We start from the raw sequence: 22,266 nt of genomic DNA on the forward strand, positions 1-22,266 counted from the left end.
TAATTTCATTTATTAATGTTAGACTCTATGACAACATGCAGTGGGCCTGTATACTGTATTTTACATTTAAAACTTCCATGAAACGTTACCCACAAACGCACCACACAGACAGGGCGTGAATGTGATCTTTTATTCCAGATGACTTGAATTTACATTATTTTACATTTGTTTTTCCCAGACATGACTAACTCAGACTGCTGAAGCCAGTCACTGTCCATATTGACACCTGACTGTTGTTTTAAGACACACTTGAAAAATGCTGAACCTGTCCTTTAATAACTTCAGATATCCAGCAGGGGGCTCTCTCAACAAACAAACCTTACATTAACGATCACTCTGCCTCAGAGGTCTCCTTTAATTCAAATATTTGTACATTGAAGACAAGTGAAGGTATTTTCAGTGTTTCTGGAATGAATAATGTATCTGAAGCCGGTGAAGAACAGGTGAAAAACTAAAAGCTGTTGTAGGTGTGTAGGCAGACATAAATAGACCAAAAACATTATCAGCCATATTCGTCTCTCACCCGTTAGTGGTCGTTTTGCTTTAAAACATTTTTTATACAGAGACGACTAGATGTTAAACTTTTTCAAGTCATGTTAGGATGTTTGTCACTAAAAATTATAGAATTTGTACAAAATCGACGATTAAAATCCCCTCAAGGCAATAACACTGTACTACAAAATATAACATTTAAGACTGTAGAGACACTTTTTTTGATGATTTTTAATGCATAAACACCTTAAGATCATTTAAGTTGTCACACACTACATACATGACTCACTATACACACAGAATTGATCAGTTTGAAAGTACAATAATTCACACTGAACCATCAAGAAAATGTTGAATGTTTCACATCAAGGTACAAAAAACTTCACCTTTTTACCTGAGTACAAGAAAAAAATGAAATAGTGTCTGTTTAAAATCTTAACAACATTTTGATATACTGTATACTAACTGTTCCCCTTCAGAAGCAGCTACAGGTGCTGTTACACCTGAAGGCATCACTCCACCACTTTTGAGGTAATTTTGTTCCCACAAAAAGCTACAAAGTGCATGTCCCTAAATGCATTTGTCTTTGATCAAACCACAAAAATTCTGTACTTTTTAATAATTCTTGTCTTGTTCATGTGTGATCAAGGCTAATGCTTAAAGGAGAATGTATAGTATTCTCTAGAGCAAAGTTAAAGAGCAGCAAAAAGAATCACTTCATATGTTGGTCTTTTAGATGAAATTATTCACAATCAATAGGCTGAGACTTTGTTCTGGAGAATATAGACTGATTTTTTTAAAGGCACCTGACTGAATTTCAGGGCAGGAGAAGCACACCTGGCTGTTTCCTCTTATGAACTTAAAGGAGAATACTGACACGGTTAAAGTCAACTCGTACAAAGGTTTCTCTGTGTTTTACATGTGGATCATTGATTGTGCTTTCAGGTTAAAACAATTAAAAGGTCGTCAGAAGTTTCTTCTGGTCAGTACCTGGGCCATTCCTTGATCAGCTGCAGAGGTTCGGGCTGTGTAAGTCAGCACAGGTTTAGATGTGCATACACAGCTACCAGGGTTCGGTCTGTATACAGCGACAGAAGAGAATAAATGGGAGTTCCTCCTCAGTGGCTCACCTGGAAAAGGAAGTGGAGCAAATCAGTTCACCATGTAACACCTGGGATCTGTCAAGACCGCCCAACTTAACTAAAGGTCTTCTTACTAGCTCTTTGAAGATTTCAGCAACATCTGACTATCTCCTGTATTTTTAAGGCTTCCCAATGAACACTCTCTGTCCTGATTGGTCAGCTTTAGGGAGCTATGTAAACGGTAGTAGTAGTCAGATTTCATTTCTTTTTTCTTGTTCTTTACCTGAAATATAAACTTCGTAAATCCATCAGTAGATGTTCGATCCTGAATCTGATCCGAAATATGCAAGTGAACAACTTTAGCAACAAAGGCCACATAACAGACGGCCGTTTGTGGGCATGTGTGAACAATCAGGTGTCATCACGAGGAGGAAGTAGAAGTTACTTCAGAGCAGGTTGAAGCCCTGACTTTGACTTTTAGGGAGCAAAAAAAGAAGCTTATTAACTTACTTTGTTGCTTTGAAAATGACATGGCTGGGGGTCTGTTTTGTACCTCACAGCATCTTAAACATTTGTACATTAATTTACAGCTCTTAAAATAAAAATGGAGTCATTGATGATAACCAGTGTTGAGTGTAACGCGTTACAAAGTAACTTTGAGTGGAAGAATGTGACAGTAAAGTGCAAACTGTGCCCAGGCCAGAAACAACTATCCACTGCTGTGAACACATCACACAGCAGCACCTGCAAAGGCAACATGCTAACACAAAGCTAGTAGCCAAAGACTCCCGGACCCAGAGTGATGCTCAAACTGAGTGTATGCTGACCCCAACCAAGCAGCCAAAGCTTGATTTTCAACAGGTAACGTTAACAAGAGCAGAGATGAATAGGCTTGTAGCATCGTACATAATAGAGGAAATGCTGCCTGTTTCTACAGTGGAATCGCCGTCTTTCAGAAACATACTCAGCAAAATACTGATAACAGGGAACGGACGGCCACCATCATCAGACAGGAAAACTTTTTCTTTTGTATGTCCTCCTTATTAATATAGGGATTTGCTCTGATATGTGGGCATATGTAAGGTTTAACGTTATTGGTAACTGGCAATTACACAACAATGCATCTCAGGCGTTGTTGAGGAATAATGCAAAAGTAATGTAACGAGTAGTGTAATTAATTACCTTTCACAGGGAGTAATTGAGTAAAGTAATGCATTACTTTTTAAAAAAGTAACGAGTAATGTGTAATACATTACATTTTTTGAGTAACAACCCCAACACTGATGATGACATGATGACAAGAAGAGTGCAGCAAACAGTGCAGTTCAGTGGGGCTGAGCTCATCAGAATCTGAACTCATCTCCAATCTACAAAATGTTGCTTTTGCTTTGCTTCTACTTTGATGTGGTTTTGTTTGTTTTAGCTACTCTGTAATTATGAACATGATTTACTTTATTGTGAATAGACGTGACATTGACGTGTCTCATAAAAGAGTTGTTCTTAAACCAGGCAGGGACTGGTTGAGTCTATTTTTAAGCTTATTCAAGACTGCAAGGTTCATGCTCTTCTTTTAATGTGAAGGTTTTGGACACAGCATTAGTGCCTGTGTTGCCTACTTTGCTGGAATCCATTTCTTTAATGAACAGATGATTCAGTGCTATCTTATAATAGATAAAGAGATTATCCAATAGAAGTAACACAATCCACTAAAAACCAAAACTTAACACTGTTTTTATAAGAAAAACTCACTGAAATCTCACTGAAAAAATGTTAACATTTGTGAATTTTTGTCCTGTTACTTTTTACATCCCTTTATATCAGCTGTTGCTCTTTATTTGGGAAAGATGTCTTTAATGTCTTATTTTCTATTCTACTTACATTTTCTCTATTCACCCACACTTCTCTGTGCTCCTGTAACACCTGCATTCCCCCCCGGGAGTCAATAAACTATCTTATCTTTCCTTAGCATTGTTTGTGTGTGTGTGTGTGTGTGTGTGTGTGTGTGTGTGTGTGTGTGTGGTTTTACCTATTCGGTTGCACTTTCTTGTGCTGGTGACAGTGTACATCACAACTGCAGGGTCAATTTCACCTGCAGCACAAAACATGTTACTGTTACACACCAGCTGGTTTTAGACATTTAAATTCAGATACTTTTTAAGGGAGTTATTGTGAAATAGAGCAGCTAATTGACACTACAGTAATGATGGAAATAATGAAGGAAACACTGGAGATGGAAATGTTCATGTTTGATTTCACCGCAGTAAAAAAATATTTCTATAAAACAGCAGTACAGCAGCATGATGATATTCTCAGGTATATAAGAAGGTTGTTATTGTGTGGGAACATGTATTTGTTCTCTTTGTTCCAGGTTCTACAACAACAGGCTGTTTCACAAATATCGCTATCGTGGATCATGAGGAGCAACTTACTCAGGTTGTGTGATGCACTGTGGGATAGTCTGGGGACATAGCAGCAAATGTTAACCTTCCAACACAGAGAGACTAACAGAGAAACACGGTTTGAATGAGTGGAAAAGCAGACGGACAGCTGTCTCAGAAAGAAAGACATTTTAATATCACATCAGATGGGTCGCCTGTTAAAACCATGGATGTATTAAGGAGAAAAGTCTTCAAACAAACATGATATAACTCCCCAAACCTCAGCGGTGACTTCTTTGTTGTGTAACACAGAATGAAGTATGAATGAGTAGATTAAGTGTTTTTATCAACTTGCAGTGTATTTACATACATATAAAAATATAGTATGTCCGAAACCATTAAACTATTATTGATGCATTATAATTTAATATGATATCAATATGAATAAATTACAATAGATGTTTGGATGTTTAGATGTTACAGAGATGTTTGGGAAAAGCAAAAGCTTTTACTTCCCATTTTTCCAAAGTCTCAGTTTTTTGGTAGTGCAGCTAATGGCAGAATAGCTCACAGCACAGTAAGTCTAGTGGTTAATTTTCCCTGAAACATCAAATTTATTAGATTATAACCTGTATTACCAGACTACGGAGGCTCAGTCTGGTTCAGTGGCTTCCCAGTCCAACTGAAAGCCAGGATTTCTCTCCTTCCTAAACAGCTGCCCTAAGAGTACCCTAAGACTGGCTGAAAAAATCACCATGGACCCTTCTCATGTCCCACACGAGGAGTACCAACTTCTGCCCTCTGGGGGGCGCTTTAGGGTGCCAGGCTGCAAGATGAATAAGTACAAGCACTCTTTTGTTCCTAACTCTATGACACACAATGACTATGATCACCCCCTCACCCCCCACCCTGTGCTCTCTTGCTTTCTGCTCGCAATAATATGACATTTTGGATGTAGGATCTGTATATGTGTGTTAATGACAATGGACAGGTGAAGACGGACAGGTGAAGGACTGTGATGACTGCTGGAGTTTCTTGTTCTTGTTCATGTTCTTTAATGCTGTTGATGATTGTTGGAGCATGTGATGCAAGACAAATTTTCATGTGATTGGACAATGAAGTTTTCTTTTATCTTATTTTAAGGGCATACGATGACATATTTCTCGGCAAAAACATTCAAACCGTGAGATTCTTTTACATAAATGACAGTGTTATATGCAAGTTTACAAGTGAGGTGCTACAGCAGTGATGGTGACCGGGTGATTTTAAATGTATATATTTAATGCTGTGAGAAAGTAAGAAAATATGTGTTACATGAAAACCACCTGACCTTTGTGGTTCCTCCAGAGGTAGAGCACTATCAGCGAGGCAAGCGAGATGCAGACGCCCACCACAGGAAATAGAAAGCGTGCAAGAGGGGACTGAGGCGGCTCAGAATGTCCTGCTTCAAAACAGACACGCCACAAGTTGGCCTCTATGCAAAGGAAAAAAGAACTGTGTCTACATGAATGGCAGGTTTTGTACTTTCTAGATACATCTTTCACGTTTACCAATCATCTCATCATGGTAAGACAAAGTAAACCAACACATTTCCCAGGATGTTGAGATAGATGTAAAGTGCTTTTTTTCAAATAATAATGGTGGATATTTCATTATGAAACAGTTGTTCCCTATTTATATATATATATATATATATATATGAAGTTAAGTCTGCTCTCACCTCTGACAGCCAGCCAGCTGTCTGGTGATTGTCGAACTCCAGAGATGTTACACTTGTAGAATCCTTCATCAGATTGAGAAATACTGTGGATGGTCATGTTTCCTGTAGAGCTGGTTGCCATGAGAAAGCCATCTTTATAGAAAGAAGTGGTGAGGTTGGAGGAGAAAGTCATGGTATTTATATTCTTACAGCTCAGAGTCACATCATCTCCCTCCATCACAGGAAGGGCAGGACTCTCCAGGATTACAGGACCAGCTGAATGACAGACAGGCAGAAAGAACTTGTGCACCTGCAATAAAAAATTGTAACTTTGAGGTCTCTGTACTATAAAGTCCTCATATTAGATCAACAAAATAGATTGTACCTGCCGATGTGTAACTGAAGTTCTTTGAGAAATGTATAATGTAGTACAAAGACAAGAGGTTGTAATATGTAGAACAACAAGGGAGTGAAGCCGTAAACAGAACCACGTTCCCGCAGTTGCTCAGTGGCGTCTGCCTTACACTGAACTACTCTCCTGAGACTGAAAACTTGACCACTTTTCTTACTCTTTGGAGCTGTTTCTAAACAAATTAACGTGATCAAACTCTTCATGATGAAGGAATGTGTCACCCAGTGCAGCATTGCGGCTCACTGACGTGTTTTTAAGAGTTTTTGGACAATAGTGGAGGTCTACGGCACAGAAAAATAAGATATATCAGGCTTTGGATACACACACAATACTTGTTAGTAGATCAGTTCATTGTTGGTTTAGCTCTAATCATGAAATTTGTTGATGATAAGAAAAGTATAGAAAATTGTCAGACTTATTCTTTAACATTAAACCGCAGCCATTATGTTTCTGTTATCATTTGTTTGATCACAAAGCCCAGCAGGTCACTTGTCAGCAAAATATCTTGTAAGTTCACCCCTAAAAGAATGATGTTTTTTCCCCCAAAAAACTCAGTAAAGCTGGTTGTTTGTTTAAACCCACCGGTCACAGTGATGTTGACGACATTGCTGCGTCCTCCTGTTCCAGACTCACACCAGTACACTCCAGTGTCAGATGGGTAAAGGTCATCGATGAAGCAGTGAGATTCATTTCTTCCATTCCAGGACAGGGGACACTCTTTGTTTATTAATGTAGATGTGTTCTTTATAACTCTCCAATGAGAAAACTTCCCCGGCTCCCCACAGCTCAGGGAGAAAGACTCATACTGAAAAAACTGAGATCTGTTGGGAAGGACTCTCAGGGCAGCTGCAAGACAGAAAACTATAAAACTGTTTAAATACCTACATGTATTGCCACGATTTGGTCAAATAAGTAAACAATTTAGTCCATCATTACTGCGATTAGTTAATTCTGATAAATAATATAACTAAGCATTATGACATGTATTTTTTAAAATATATTAATATACACAATAATAATTTTTCACATTGTAATCCTTTTATTTGTTACCTTTTGCATGTTTGTGTGTTGCTGCACGTCCTGTATGTGTAACAAGCAGAGTGTAGGTTGTGCGCCCGCCTCTGTAGGTGCACATTACCGTCCTGGTAATGTGCCGTTAAAATAACAGTGAAACATTACGCCATTGACTTTTGACCAGGTTTTTGTTGGTCAATAGCGCAATCACTCTCTGCTGTCTCAAGACACCTTACTTTTAGACCAACACGCCCATGGGCACACTGATGGGTGGAAGTGCCTCTGCTATTTTAACTACATGGGTGTGGAAAATGACAACTGCCTCGGTCTTATAATAGCAAAGAGACTTGCGTAGGGCCTAAGATAGGGCCCTTAAACTCTGTACTGCATTTGACTTTGACTAGCATTACCTAATGACAAACATGGGATCAAATGAAATGGTTTGCAGGGGCACAACTCAACCTAAAAGACATGTGACTGGGCCTTCACAAAGATATTGGTACAAAAAGGAAATAGTAGTAATAGGTACAGTAATTCATTAGTATTTGTTATACAGTAGGAATGTTGCAACTAATGATTGATTTCATCATTGATCAAGCTGATGATTCTTTCAATTAATCACATGGTCTTTAAAATGCCAGAAAAGAGTGAAAAATGTCTGTCACAACTTCCTGATGTTTTCAAATGTTGTTTTTCTTTTGAGTTACAGTCCCAAACCCCAAAATATTCAGTTTACAATGATATAAAATCCTAACAATTGAAAAGCTATTGGAATATTTTCTTGAAAAAAATAACAAACGGTTAGCCGATTATCAAAGTTGCCAATTGATTTTGTGTCGGATCAAAGTATTTATTCTTGCTACTACTACATATACTCTTTTGTATTCTAATATAAACTCAACTGTAAAACAAAGCACTTCCTCCTTTATCAACATTAAAAGAATACATATCATCACAGACCAGACTTTATCAATTTTATAATTGATTTATAACACAGGTTAAAAACACGAGTTAATCAGAGTTCAGGTTTGCAGTACTCACCAATGACAGCACACAGTGCTGTGATCTCCATGCTGCTTGGCTGCTTTTAGATGAACTGACTGACTGAGCAGCAGGCTGGGGGGTTTTATTTCACATCACAAACCACAGCTTCCTACTGTGATGATATACAAAATGTGTGAAAAGCCTTTTTGTGCACAATGAGCGTCAGCATTAGACCTAAATGTTACTTACAAACATGGACACATGTCTTGTCCTGCAGCTTAGCTTATGAATGATCTGCCAAACAAACATTCAATAATATGTAAAATATATATCATTTCAGAAGTTTAACTGCTGGGCCATAACGTCTTCTGCTTCACTTTAAAGGCTATTATCAGTATATGTGCACCACGATTGGCTCCAAACCCCTGAAAATTGGATTTTCAATGAGCACAGAAAAACCTCTCTCAGTCTGTGAGTTTATGTTAGTATTGAAATTTGTATCCCAAAATCCAATTGGTATTTTTCACACCATATAAATGATTTCACAGAAGTTTAGTCAAAGCTGAAAATATGCATTTTATTTGTTAGCAGATAATAGACACAACATTGCACATTATTATCAAAGTTAAATGAAAAATCTTGACTTCCATGTCTCACAAACATAGTATCATAAGTATACACTAACCTTTATACAGATGGGTGACAAATTAAAGTAAAAACCAACATAAAGTGTCTTAGTAAGATGTTGGGCCACCACGTGCCTCCAGAACAGCTTCAGTGTGCCTTAGCATCGATTCTACAGTCTCTGAAGTCTACTGGAGGGATGAACACCATTCTTCCAAAAGATATTCTCTCATTTGGTGTTTTGATGATGGTGGTGGAGAGCGCTGTCTAACACATCAGTCCAAAATCCCCCATAGGTGTTCAATTGGGTTGAGATCTGGTGACTGCAAAGGCCATAGCATATGATTCACATCATATTCATACTCATCAAACCAGTCAGTGACCCCTCGTGCCCTGTAAATTGGGGCATCCTGGAAGAGACCACTCCCTTCAGGATAGAAATGTTTCATCACAGGATAAAGGTGATCACTCAAAACAACTTTGTATTGATTTGGACCCATACCATGCCAGCAAAATGCCCCCCACAGCATAACAGAGCCAGGGGTCAAGCATTCAGACCTGTACTGGTTTTTCCTTTAATTTGTTAACTGTCTGTATGAAATTGATAAGTTGATTATATGCTTGGTAACTGTGAGAGGAAGGTGAATGACAAAAACTACCTTAAATCAATGTCTTCTTGCCTTTGCTCATATGAAGTGAATACTAATACTTCCCCTTCATACTCTATGTCTTAAGTGACAGTGTTCGCACAATGTTTCCTTCCTGTGAATAGTAACAGTCAATTTCTCTATCCATTGTTTGCCTGCTGCTGGTTGGAGGACTTGTCAGCTCTAAACCAAAGCTCTGGAGACATTTACTTGTGCTTAGTTGAAATATTTTTTCTGTGGAAATGATATTTGATCAAAATTTCCATGAAAAAGAGGTGAATGATGCCATTAAGGCTTGCTCCACACACACACACACACACACACACACATACACACACACACACACTCTCACTCACACACATACACTTATATATGGGTACATTTAGCTAGATTAATATTATAGTGTATCTTGCTCTTTTCTCTTTTTGTTAAATAATGTATATGTATGAGTTTTGCCACGCTCTGCTCTGCAAAGAACTCCAGAATCCTTCGACCTTAACTAGTTGTTGTTAATTATTAATCAGAGTTCCAAATTGATAGCTTAGTAAATTTTGAGACTGAATTGGCTATCTTTTTTCCTGACTCCAGGGTGGTGCCCCATTATTATTAATTCTTATCAATGTTTTTATTGATTTTGATAATAAATAATTATCTTTGATAATCATTAATCATTGCTGAAAGCCAAACTTGTAGCCAGTGTCCAACAAAGTGGTGCCCCATGTGAGGCAGAGTATTGTTGGTAATTATTCATAATTGTGCAATATTAATTTCAGCATAATTTTGGGAAATTAAATTTTTGAATCTAAAACCTTTAGATGATCCAAAAGCCTTTATATTCAACACAACTAGTCTGCCACAGGAGTAGATATCTAGCTGTACTTGCAAACAAGCGCATTGTGATAAGATTTGAATTTTCAAATCAATTTTAGCTAAAGCAATTGGTAACCCAAATCTTGAGTTATTGATAGCTAACATTGTAGGCATTTACAGTGTTCCTCATAGTGTTACACTAAGAGCTTGTTGTTGCTGCTAGTCACTCAGGAAGTGTACTCTCTTAAGTGTACTCTCTCTCTGTAGGAAGTGTAAGAATTTCGGTTCAGCATTCGAATACCACATATTCAATGCAATCTAGTCAAGCTGTCAGAATTGGCTGTTAATTCAGGTTCTCCCCTTTTTAATCAAACACAGTGTGCCACCAGCCCTGTGAAACTTAGAAGTTATCCTCTAGCTGTTACTGCCATGCATTCAAGCCTGAGTCAACTTTAAGAAATATTACTTTGACTGTTACTGCCCTGCATCGCGGTTAGTGCATGTTAAAATCTGTTGTGCCCACTAGAGCCACTCAACGGTGCCATAGCTACCCCTCCTCCACAGGAAGCTACGACCCATAGTGTAGGCCACCACATTGTTTTGTTAAGCCAGTGTACTACCCAAACTACACTACAAAGTGTCTGCCAGGAAAATCCAGAATCTAAAATGAAAATGCAAATATTTAAAAAAAAAAAAATTAATATCCAAGTGAATGAACAAGAAGAAAAACAGTGTTTTGAGTGGAGGGCGACTTTAGTAACTATAGTAATAGTAATACAGACCTGAGAGGAATAAAGATAGCTTGACTATTTAAAGCAATTACATGTTTTGAATGTGATGTTTTAATGTCTGGTATGAAATTAAGTCTCTACATCACTGTGAAACATATGATTTTTCATATATAGAACGAGGCACAAAGATGCAAGGTGGGAAAATGTGCAATTTAAAAAGAAACAACCTTTTTTGCGAGAGGGCACAATGTAGTTTTACATATATAGTATTATATGTTCATAGTTCGAGCATTCTTACAAGATTTATATATTTTACTGTACATAAACAAATGTGGCGGGAGAGAGAACAAAGAACAGATGCAGATTATAAATAATTGCCAGAACATTTTAGTATTAGGCAGAAAAAAGAAGATATGTGAGTGGTCTTCTTCTCTACAGTTCAATTGAATTAATATTGTAAATTTGGATTGTATTTTTGGCGTGATGAAGAATCTTGTGAGTACTCTTTCCAAATGTGCCAGATTGAAATATTTCTAGACATCAATCTGTATATTTCTAACCAGAGTTACTGTATTTACTTCACTTTTTAAAAGTCTCATCCTGTTCAACATTACATGCAGGTCATGAGGCCAATATATCAGTGCATAATATTCCTTGCTGTGTGTTCTAAAATGGATTAAAAATAAAATACTCAAATGTGACATTTTTAAACTAAACTACTAAACTTTACCTTCAGCAGATCCAGGTGCTCCTGCAGTTTCCCTCCTGTGTCTCCAGACTCATGTGCCACCTGGTGGTGGGAACTCTGTAACTGCTGTTCACCATCTTACTGAGACTCATATCCAGAGACGAGGCTAAAAGTGAGTCACAACCTTCTCTGTGACAGTAATGAAACAGCAGCACCTCCTGGGCAGTTAACAAAAATAAAAGCTGCACAATCTGTCTGCTTCACTGCAAAACTCAACAAGAAGCTTTGATATTGAAGCTCTTTAAACTCAGTGTTGCTTTCATATTTATTATTGAGAATAATTTCAGCTCACACAGCTCCTTCTTAGCTAGCTAGAAAAGTTTTCATATCACCAAATAATTTTACAGATATTCCTGTTTTTCTTTTTTTAGTCCAAACATGTTGTCCAAATGGAGGAAATAATGTGACACTGTTTTTTTAACATATACATACTGTATTTTCATTATAAGATGAACAGAATAAAAAGTACCAAAAAGAGTACCTGTGGTCAGAAAAACCTGAGCGTCTTTGTTTGTGAGATTTTGTGATATATTCTTTACTTTCATATTTTTATGTAGTTTTTGTTTTGTTGTATTTTATTGTTTATATGTTTTCTATATATGTTTAAGTCATCAAAATTCATTTAAATTTCGATTAACTTTAAATTAAAAGTTTTTTGTGAGTTTTTTAAGACCACACATGATTTAATATGATTATTATTACAGTTACATTAACACATAAGAAGGATTATGAGTTATGAAAGATTTCACTGTTGGAGTTGGTGGAGGTTGATGTAATCTGAACTGCTGTAGCCTGTTTACTGTTGGGAACTTAAGTTTATAACAGATCAGTATATTTTAGAGGCTGATCATGTCTTTTGTAAATGAAATCTTAATCTGCAGAGTAACAACAACTGTCAGATAAATGTTGTGGAGTAAAATGTACCATGTTTAAAAGGTTGAAAGTCTCAGACTCAGTCAAACTCAGTCAAACTGACAATCTGAACACAATGAGAGAGATAAGAGTTCATTCCCACACCCACTATTCAAATATCATTTAGTTTCTCTTTCTGTCCATCTGTCGCTGAGATAAAATGTCACACCGGATGTGGTTAGAAAAGTGTTGCACAACAGAAAGATGAAGCAGGAGGGTCAAAGAGTGAGAAACAGCATATTGAAAGTCAGTCTTCACCTTGCAGTGTGAAACTGAGTCTGTCTTCAGTGTCTGCATATATATTGGCTGAAGTCTTTTCTTATTCCTCATTCATTGATCACATATTTGTTAGTTTTCTTTTATCTTTTTTGGATTGACAGAAGTCCAGGATGATTCACCTGACTGATGGACAGTCCTTCAGAGCTTTGCTTCTCCATCACATCATTATCTCCCTTCTTCTCCTACAGTCTTCTGCAGGTAAATATTTCCTGATGCAATATTCACAGCTATGGCAGTATTATTTCTATTCTGTGTGATTTTGTTTTTTTTTTACTGCTGCATTTTTTTCTGTGTTGTTGAAATGGTGAAAATGTTTTCTTAATTTGTGTTTTTTGTGTCTTTACCTGTTTTTTCTTAACCCTAATGTTCTGTTCAGACCATGTTTAACAGCTCTAACATTGTTATATTAGCTTGATACCCAATGACCGTTCCTAATCCAGCCAGGAGAACAAACAAAAAATCAAATTCAACTATAATTTCCAACAAATTGTATCAAAGCAAACAGTTAAACCTAGCTTGTAAGGAAAGACCTCAAATCTAAAAGAAAAAAAAAAAGAAAGAGTTTGCCATACTGTTGTTAATTTTACACATTCAGCAGAGTCTGTGAAACTGAAAACAATGAGGAAATTAAGCCAGTGATGACAAATCACAGGGGTTAAGTTGCAGTGTATGGAGCTCTCTTGGCCAGCGTAGAAAGGACAGATGGAATTAAAACAAGATCTGTTTCTTCAAAGGTCTATATAAGGTGGCTGATCCATCTCAGCGGATAGTGGCAGCAGTAGGTGAGGACATAATTTTGCCATGTCACCTGGAACCTGAGTGCTGTTTCCATGACTCTGGAGTGGTGGAGACCTGACCTGAACCCCAGATTTGTTCACGTATGGCAGGATGGCGAGGACGAGCTGGCTGATCAAACCTTATCCTACAAAAGGAGAACATCGCTGTTCACCAAGGAACTGAAGAACGGAAATTTTTCACTGAAACTCTCCAAAGTGGAGCTCTGTGATAACAGCACGTACATATGCTACATTCCAACACTGAGCAAAGAATCATTCATCACTCTCACTGTTGGTATTCCAAAAAAAAATTATACAAAAAAAAGTTTACTAACAACACTTAAAAATTTCAAACCTTGAATAAAATCTCTTGGTGATGATGCAAATGAATAATATAATAATAAGTGGCAAAATATTGCACAATCCTTAAGGGCCCCCTTAATGGTTTGGTTAAGTTTGCTGATAAAGTGCAGACACTAGGCACGGGGCTGAGGGCTCACCAGGCGGAGATGACTAACTGAGGGGAAGGGTCCTGATGCTACACACCACACGTGAAAACCACACACCGTTGACTGACACCCAAGTGCACTACTGTACAGGAAGTGAAGGGACCGCCACTGCGGGGATCAGTCAGCCACGCGCCACACCGGACCAGCAGCTCCTGTCCAAAGAAAAGAGGCAAACTGTTAGTCAAGGCAAAGGGGCACAAAATGTAATAAAAAAAACCTGCCCCGACACCACACTATGCTGGGCCCAGAAGGTCACCTTGCAGACAGACTGAATATGAGCAGCCTTCCTGGTTCTCATCATCCAAAGTGAAATCCGCCAATCGGAAGAGGTTTTGCGCTTTGGCCATCGATAAGTGGTTTCCACTGTACTAACCAGCAGACAAGCCAGCCAGCCAAAGTGTGAACGAATGAAAGAGATAGAAATAATGTTATTGACAGTTCTTTACATACTTTGCTTTTATATGCTTCTTAAGGCATATATTTCAAAACAATCATAACAGTAGGCATAGATTACTGTTTATAATCAGTTAATGCCAGTGAAAAGGTCACACTGTGTTGATCATAATGCAATTTTATATCCCTCAATTCCTCAACCTGTAGATGGATCTACGACATTTCTTCAAAAAAAGGCAGCAGCTCTGCCAAAGGCCAGTCAGGTGAGAAGATTTTGCCAGTTCAGACAAATACAAAATTAAAGTGGTTCTTGTAAATCTGAGTTTAATAAAATAACATGTTACCGAAAACAGGCGAGGAGAGGGAGAGGAGGAAGATGGAGGAGACTGACAGGACTGAAGGAGCAGGTCCCTGTCCTACCACTGAAGATGTTGGAGCTGTGTCTCCCCTAGAGCCTGATGACACTGCTCACTGCCCCGCTGCTAAAGCCCATCCTCCGGCTACCGTTCCCGATGACTCTCGTTATCGGAGACTTGATTGTAAGGAATGTGAGACTGTGGGGGGGTCACACTTTGTTGTTTCCTGGTGCCACCGTTCTGGACATTTTGGACATCATAAAATCCCACCCTGAGGCTCATAAAATGATTATCCATGCAGGTAACAATGACATTGCAAAACAGCAGTCTGAGTTATTAAAGCAGGGCTTTTTACATCTTTTTACCATAGTAAAACAGTTCCATCGCAGTGTCCTCATCTCTGGCCCAACCCCCACCTGTGGCCGGGGAATGGGGCGGTTCAGCAGGCTCAGTCTCAACACTGGTCTGTGAGTCTTTATAGACAATTTTAATGTCTTCTGGGACAGGATGCATCTTTTTGGAGAAGACAGGCTCCATTTAAACAAAACTGGCAGCCGTTTGCTCTCTGCCAACATCTTATATGGATTACAGCATGTCCACACAACTGCATCTACTGACCGCTACTGTCCACCTGACCAGTCCGCCAGAGATTGATGTCTGCCAGGTCCTAGTCAGTATTGCTTTAGTTCCACATCCAACGGTAATACTTTTCCTACTGGACTTGGACCCGTTGATTTTCCTAACAATTCAATAATTCTTGTCGTTATTAATAACAAACATAACAATAAACAACATGGCCCCACCAAGTTTACACACTGTGACCTCCACCTCAACATGCCTGTCCTATGTAACACAACTCGAGCTTATGCCTACACTCTACATCAAAGAAGTACGCCTAGGACTAAAAACTTAGTGCAAATCAGTTTGAAGAAGCTTGACCCTGCACCTTCTATGTCCTCCTCAGATGAAAGTTTGAAGTTTGCATTATTGAACATTAGATCGCTCTCTAGTAAGTGTTTCTAGATTAGTGATATTATTTCTCAATATGGTCTACATTTTCTGTTTCTCACTGAATGTTGGCTCTCATCCACTGCCTCAGCAACACTTAATGAGGCTTCTCCCCCAGACTATAGATTTTCATTCTCCGCTAGACAAGGCAAGGCTTCTCTGATTTGGTCAACTGCACTGAACGCACTCTTAGAGATTTCTCAACCTTTGAATATTTAGCCATGACTATTAGAACTCAACAACACATTCTTGCATTAACCATTTATAGACCCCCAAAGCACAATCTTAATTTTCTGTCTGAATTTTCTGAATTTTTGTCAATTACTCTTGTCAAATATGATGAGTTATTTTACTGGGTCATTTTAACTTGCATATAAATGACTGTTCAGATTTTAGAGCGAGCGGAATTTATGGACCTTGTTAATAGTCTAGACTCTACTCAACATGTAAAGGATGCTACTCACAACAATGGAAATACACTGGACCTTCTTTTCAAAGGGTATTGATGTTGATGTTTCATCTGTTTTACAGGTTTCAGTTTCTGATCACTTGTTTCTTTTTCAAAGTTTCTCTCTGCACTCCAACTAAGTGTTCAGTCTGATTCCCTTAATCATCTCACAGACAATCTGAATATCACATTGCTCAAAATGCTTGACGCTCTTGCTCCTCTTACAACCAGAAAATGTACTCAGATTAAATCAGCGCCATGATTTTCAGATGACGCTCATGCACTCAAACAGATCTGTAGAAAGCTTGAGCGCAGGTGGCGTGTAACAAAACAAGAGACTTATTGTCTTGCCTGAGTTAAGAGCTTTAAGAGGTATGAACATACACTTTTAGCTGTTAGGACAGTACATTTCTCTCACTTGATTAACATTAATAAAAAAATCCATGGTTTCTGTTTGACACTTTCGCTAAACTCACACAGAACATCCCTGCCAATAGCTTTTTCATACAATGCTGATGAATTTCTAACATTCCTCACAAATAAGATTGCATCAATTAGAGATAAAGTCACTAGTCCACACTCCTCTCAGAGTGATGGCTATGAACTCTCCAATACTTTGATGGATGCAGGCACTGTGACTTGGACCAATTGCACCTTTTCACAGTTTGAAATAATTTCCCCTGATGCCTTTACCAGCCTAGTAACTGCTTCCTAACCTACAACCTGAATATTAGACCCTATACCATCTAATCTTTTTAAGGAACTGTTATCTGTTTCATCTAGTCGTATTCTTGATATTATAAGTAAGTCAATTTCCATAGGCTCGGTTCCCTCAGCTTTTAAAACTGCTATTATTAAACTGCTGCTTAAAAAACCTAATGTTGATCCGCAAATTCTGAACAATTATAGACCAATTTCCAATCTTCCTTTTATGTCAAAATTACTTGAGAGAGTAGTCGCTGATCAATTTACTGCCTACTTATCCAACAACAATCTTTTTGATAAATTTCAGTCTGGCTTTCGGTCCCGTCATTCTACTGAAACTGCCTTAACTGCCTAGTTGATTCTGACTGAACATCATTGTTGCTGCTTCTTGACTTGAGTGCCGCTTTTGACACCATGGATCACAGCATACTTCTAAGTCACTTGGAGAAACATATTGGTATCCAGGGGACAGTGCTTTCATGGTTTTCATTCATATTTATCAAATAGAACTCAACGTCAGACCCGGACTGGCAATCGGGAGCACCAGGACTTTTCACGTCCCTTTCCCTTTGGCAGCAAGTACATTAGGGATGGCTAAATGACCGCAAAATAACAGCAAGATAGATATTCGAAAAAGAGGAAGGGTGGAGGAGAGAGGGAAAGAGAGAAAAACAGAAAGGTAAATAAACGTGCTAGCTAGCTAACGTTTGCTACCTAACTAATGTAGTTAATGTTACCGATGCGTCATCATCGTCAAAAAACTAGGAGTGATTTTTGATTCCCATCTGACATTGCGTTCTCATATCAAGGCTATTACCAATACAGAATTTTTTCATCTTAGTAATGTTGCCAAAATCCAACCTATTCTATCATCTGTGTGATGCTGAAACATTAATCCATACATTTGTATCTTCCAGACTTGATTATTGTAATGTCCTTTTTTCTGGTCTTCCTAGAAGTCTGCAGCTTGTTCAGAATTGTGCAGTTAGAATCTTGACAAAAACTATAAAATATGACCATGAAACACCCATTCTGGCTTCTATTCCCTGGTTACCAGTGCAAGCTAAAGCTGATTTTAAGGTTCTTCTTTTAACTTATAAGGCCTTGCATGAACTTGCATCACCTTACCTATCTGAGCTAATTACATCATATACACCAGCCCACCCTCTTCGCTCTCTGGTTTTCTGGTCATTCCTTCAGTTAACAAAAAATCAGTTGGCTTCTGAGCATTTGCCTACCGTGTCCCTTATCTCTGGAATGGCCTTCCATTACATGTTTAAGAAGCACATTCAGTTGAAATCTTTAAATCAGGCTGAAAACCTACCTTTATTCACTTCATTACAGCCTCCCCTAAAACTTAGCCAGGCCCATCACCTTTTAACATCCATTTAACATTGATGTTTTTGATGTGGTTGTTTCACTTTTAATTTTTATTATTGTAAATTGGTAGCTATATGTCTTGTCTTATGAATTCTTCATAACTGTAAAGTGTATTGGGACCATGCTGCATGGTGATTCTGCACTTTCAATAAAATTGATTAATTGATTGATTCACAACCGGATATCTTTTGTTCATTTGTTTTCGCTGTTTACTGGAGATGAACATAATTAAGATGTTATTTAAGATAGCAGTTTAATAAAAACACTGCTTCAGAAATCTTTTTCTTATACTGTCTTGTCTTTTCAGTTATTAAGATGGTTCATATCGATGGCCAAAGCACAAAACCTCCTATCTGCAGAATTTTTTGATTGGCAGATTTCACTTTGGATGATGAGAACAAGGAAGGCTGCTCATATTCAGTCTGTCTGCAAGATAATCCCGCCCTTCCTTGTGACAGAAAAGTCACACAACAAAACAAAAACACAACGCAGAGTCCCTGGATGTGTAGAGAGGCTACAGCACGAGTGAGTTACACAATCACTGAACATTCATTTCCAGTGGACGAGGAAGCAAATACACTGAATTTAAGGAATTTCCCACTTAAGGAATTCTGACCCTAGTATACTACAATGTAGGAACTATTACATTTACTACATCTTTTTACCTGAAAACAAACTTAATTTTATTTTTAATTTAATTTTAACTATTAACTTAATTTAGAGCATCGTTTTGTAGAACCTCTTCCAACTTGCACCAAGTTCAAAAGCTCCTGTCTGCACTTTGTGAGACATTAATATCTAGTCGGTATTATTAACACATAATATAATAATATAGTCCAAATTTGTTAAGGTATCCTTAACAAATAGCATTCTGCAAGAAAACAAGTTTTTTTTTAGTTTTCTCAAAAAAGTGCATTTTTCAGATAGGAGGTTTTGCTTTTTGGCCATCGATATTTTTTTTTTGTTTTTCTTTAGAGTGAGGAGTACTTTGAATATACATTTTTTTATTATACGCACAGACACAGCATGATCGTGAGGGTGTGGGAGGTATTTTAAACTCTTAAATACCTACTTGGCAGATATTAACTTTATTATATTAATAAATTGGTCTCTGGTTGTATTACAACATTACTGTCATTTTTTTAAATTGATCTTTTAAAATAAATTTTGATACAATTGTATTCGAAGCCACGTCTCTGTTTAATTTCTTTACACTTATCTGTGTGTTGACCTGTATAGAGTAGGTGGTCTTGGGGGGAGCCCAGGTTAAGGTTGGATTAGCCTTACCATCCAGTTGGGCAGGTCACAGATGGTAAAAGTGTCATTATAGGTTGCATTTACAAGCCTCCAGACACAAACATTAAAAACTTTAATTCTAGTCTTGCTCGCGTCTTGGACAAAATTAACCAAGAAGGTAAAGTATGTTTCCTTCTAGGTGACTTCAATATTAATTTGTTTAACAGTGAGTTTCATTCACCCACTGCAGATTTTCTGAATATACTGTATGCAAATTCCCCATACCCCCTAATCACTAAACCTACTAGGTTAACTTCTTCATCAGCAACCCTTATTGATAATATATTTACCAACTCTCTTACTAATGTGTGGAAGTCTGGTGTTCTGTACTCTGATATATCTGATAATTTTCCAATATTTCTTTTCACTTCAATCACCTCAGTTCAACATCAGAAAAGAGAAAAATCTTTAAGGTGCAGAGTATTTAACAAAAGAAGCATTGACCGATTTGAGGAGCTCATTGGTGATGTTCCATGGGATAATGTATATACTCATGATGATGCCAATCTAGCATATCAGTCATTTGTACTATCATTTAATGCAATATTTAACAGGTGTTTTCCTTTGGCTAGTATGCATACAAAAAAGTCAGTACATTCAGAAAAGCCTGGTTTACTCCAGGTCTCAACAAGTCTGCACTAACTAAGAATAGGTTGTTTAAGAAATTTATCAAAAATCCTTCTCCTATGAATATTGCCAATTATAAGATGTACAGAAATAAATACAACCATTTAATTAGAACTGCAAAGAAAAAATATTTCACCAAAAAGTTTAATGAAGCCTCAAATAACATCAAAACTACATGGGGAGTCATCAATCAGCTCCTAAATAGGAAAAAGGCTTCAGCCACTTTTCCATCCCAATTTATTGATGAAATTAGAATATACACATACCCTTTTGATATTGCATGTGCTTTCAATAATTATTTTGTCAATATTGGTACTTTTCTGTCAGAGAGGATAACTCCTGTTGCTGGGTCTTCATCTGAGTTTCTGAAAGGTTGCTATCCCTCTCTCCAGAGCTTTAATCCTCCTACTGAGAAGGAAATTATGGATATCATTGCCAATATGAGAGATTCGGCTGCTGGTCATGATGAGGTCAGATCATGTTTGGTCATTAGAATTAGCTCCTCAATTATCAAGCCATTGACATATATATTTACTAAATCTCTAGAAACTGGAATAATACTTAATGACCTTAAAATTGCTAAAGTAGTTCCTGTGTTTAAATCTGGAGATCGTAGCTCTTTTAACAATTACCGGCCTATTTCTGTCCTTCCATGCTTTTCAAAGATTTTGGAGAAGTTGGTTTACAACAGGATGATGAAACATCTGCATGAGTGTAACATCCTCTATGAACATCAATATGGATTTAGGAAAAAATATTCTACAGAAATGGCTGTGCTTCAACTGGTTGACAAAATTCATACTGCTTTGAATAACAACGAATATGCTTTAGGAATATTTCTTGATTTATCTAAAGCTTTTGACATTGTTAATCATGACATCTTACTCCAAAAACTGTTACACTATGGTTTTACTGGAATTACTTATAAATGTTTTTTTAATTATATTCATAATCGACAACAGTTTGTTATCATAAATGGATGGTCATCGGATAGTGCCATTTTAACATGTGGGGTCCCACAGGGATCTATTCTAGGACCACTCCTATTCCTTATTTATATTAATGACCTGGCTGTAGCATTGTCCTCCTTGCTCCCAGTACTTTTTGCTGATGATACTAATTTATTTCTCTCACACACTAATTTCTCTGTACTTATGGCCAAAGCTAATTCTGACTTATTTAATATTTTAATATTTCCAAATGGTTCAAATTAAACAAATTATCTATCAATGTCAAAAAAATCAAATTTTATCATATTTACATCAAAAAATAAAAAATATTGTAAATCTAATTCTTATCTCTCCATTTGAAATAACCTAATTACCCAGGTATCATACATGAGTTTCCTTGGAGTCCTGATTGATGAAACTCTAAGTTGGAAGTATCACATTCATTTTGTTTGCAATAAAATGTCAAAATCCATTGGCATCATCTGCAAATTTCGAAGTTTGGTTCATCAGAAATGTTTATTAACTCTTTATTACAGCCTAATTTATCCATGCCTCATATATTGCAATATTATTTGGGGATCTACTTATCCCACCCATGTTCGTAAGCTTTATATTTTGCAGAGAAAGTTTTGCAAAATTGCTACATTTAGCAGTAGGGCTGATCACTCAGCCCCTCTCTTCAATCAACTCAAGATCCTAACAACTTTTAACATAAACAAATACCAAACTTGTGTTTTTATTTTTAAAATTCTGCATCAGCCTCCTTCGCTTCACTTCCCTTGTAAAGCATTTTTCCAGCCTAATGGAGATGTATACAACTATAATACAAGACATGCCAAATGTTTACACCTCCCAATATTCCGTACAGGGCTCAGTCAATTCTCCATTAGATATAGGGGGGCTCAGCTGTGGAACAGTTATATTCGAATTGCATTTCAGTCTACTTCTCTCAAGAATTTCAAATATAAGCTTAGGACCTGTCTGATGAGCCAAACTCAAACTAACC

The sequence above is a fragment of the Thunnus maccoyii genome, chromosome 22 (genome assembly GCF_910596095.1).
Source record: "Thunnus maccoyii chromosome 22, fThuMac1.1, whole genome shotgun sequence".
Taxonomy (NCBI): domain Eukaryota; kingdom Metazoa; phylum Chordata; class Actinopteri; order Scombriformes; family Scombridae; genus Thunnus; species Thunnus maccoyii.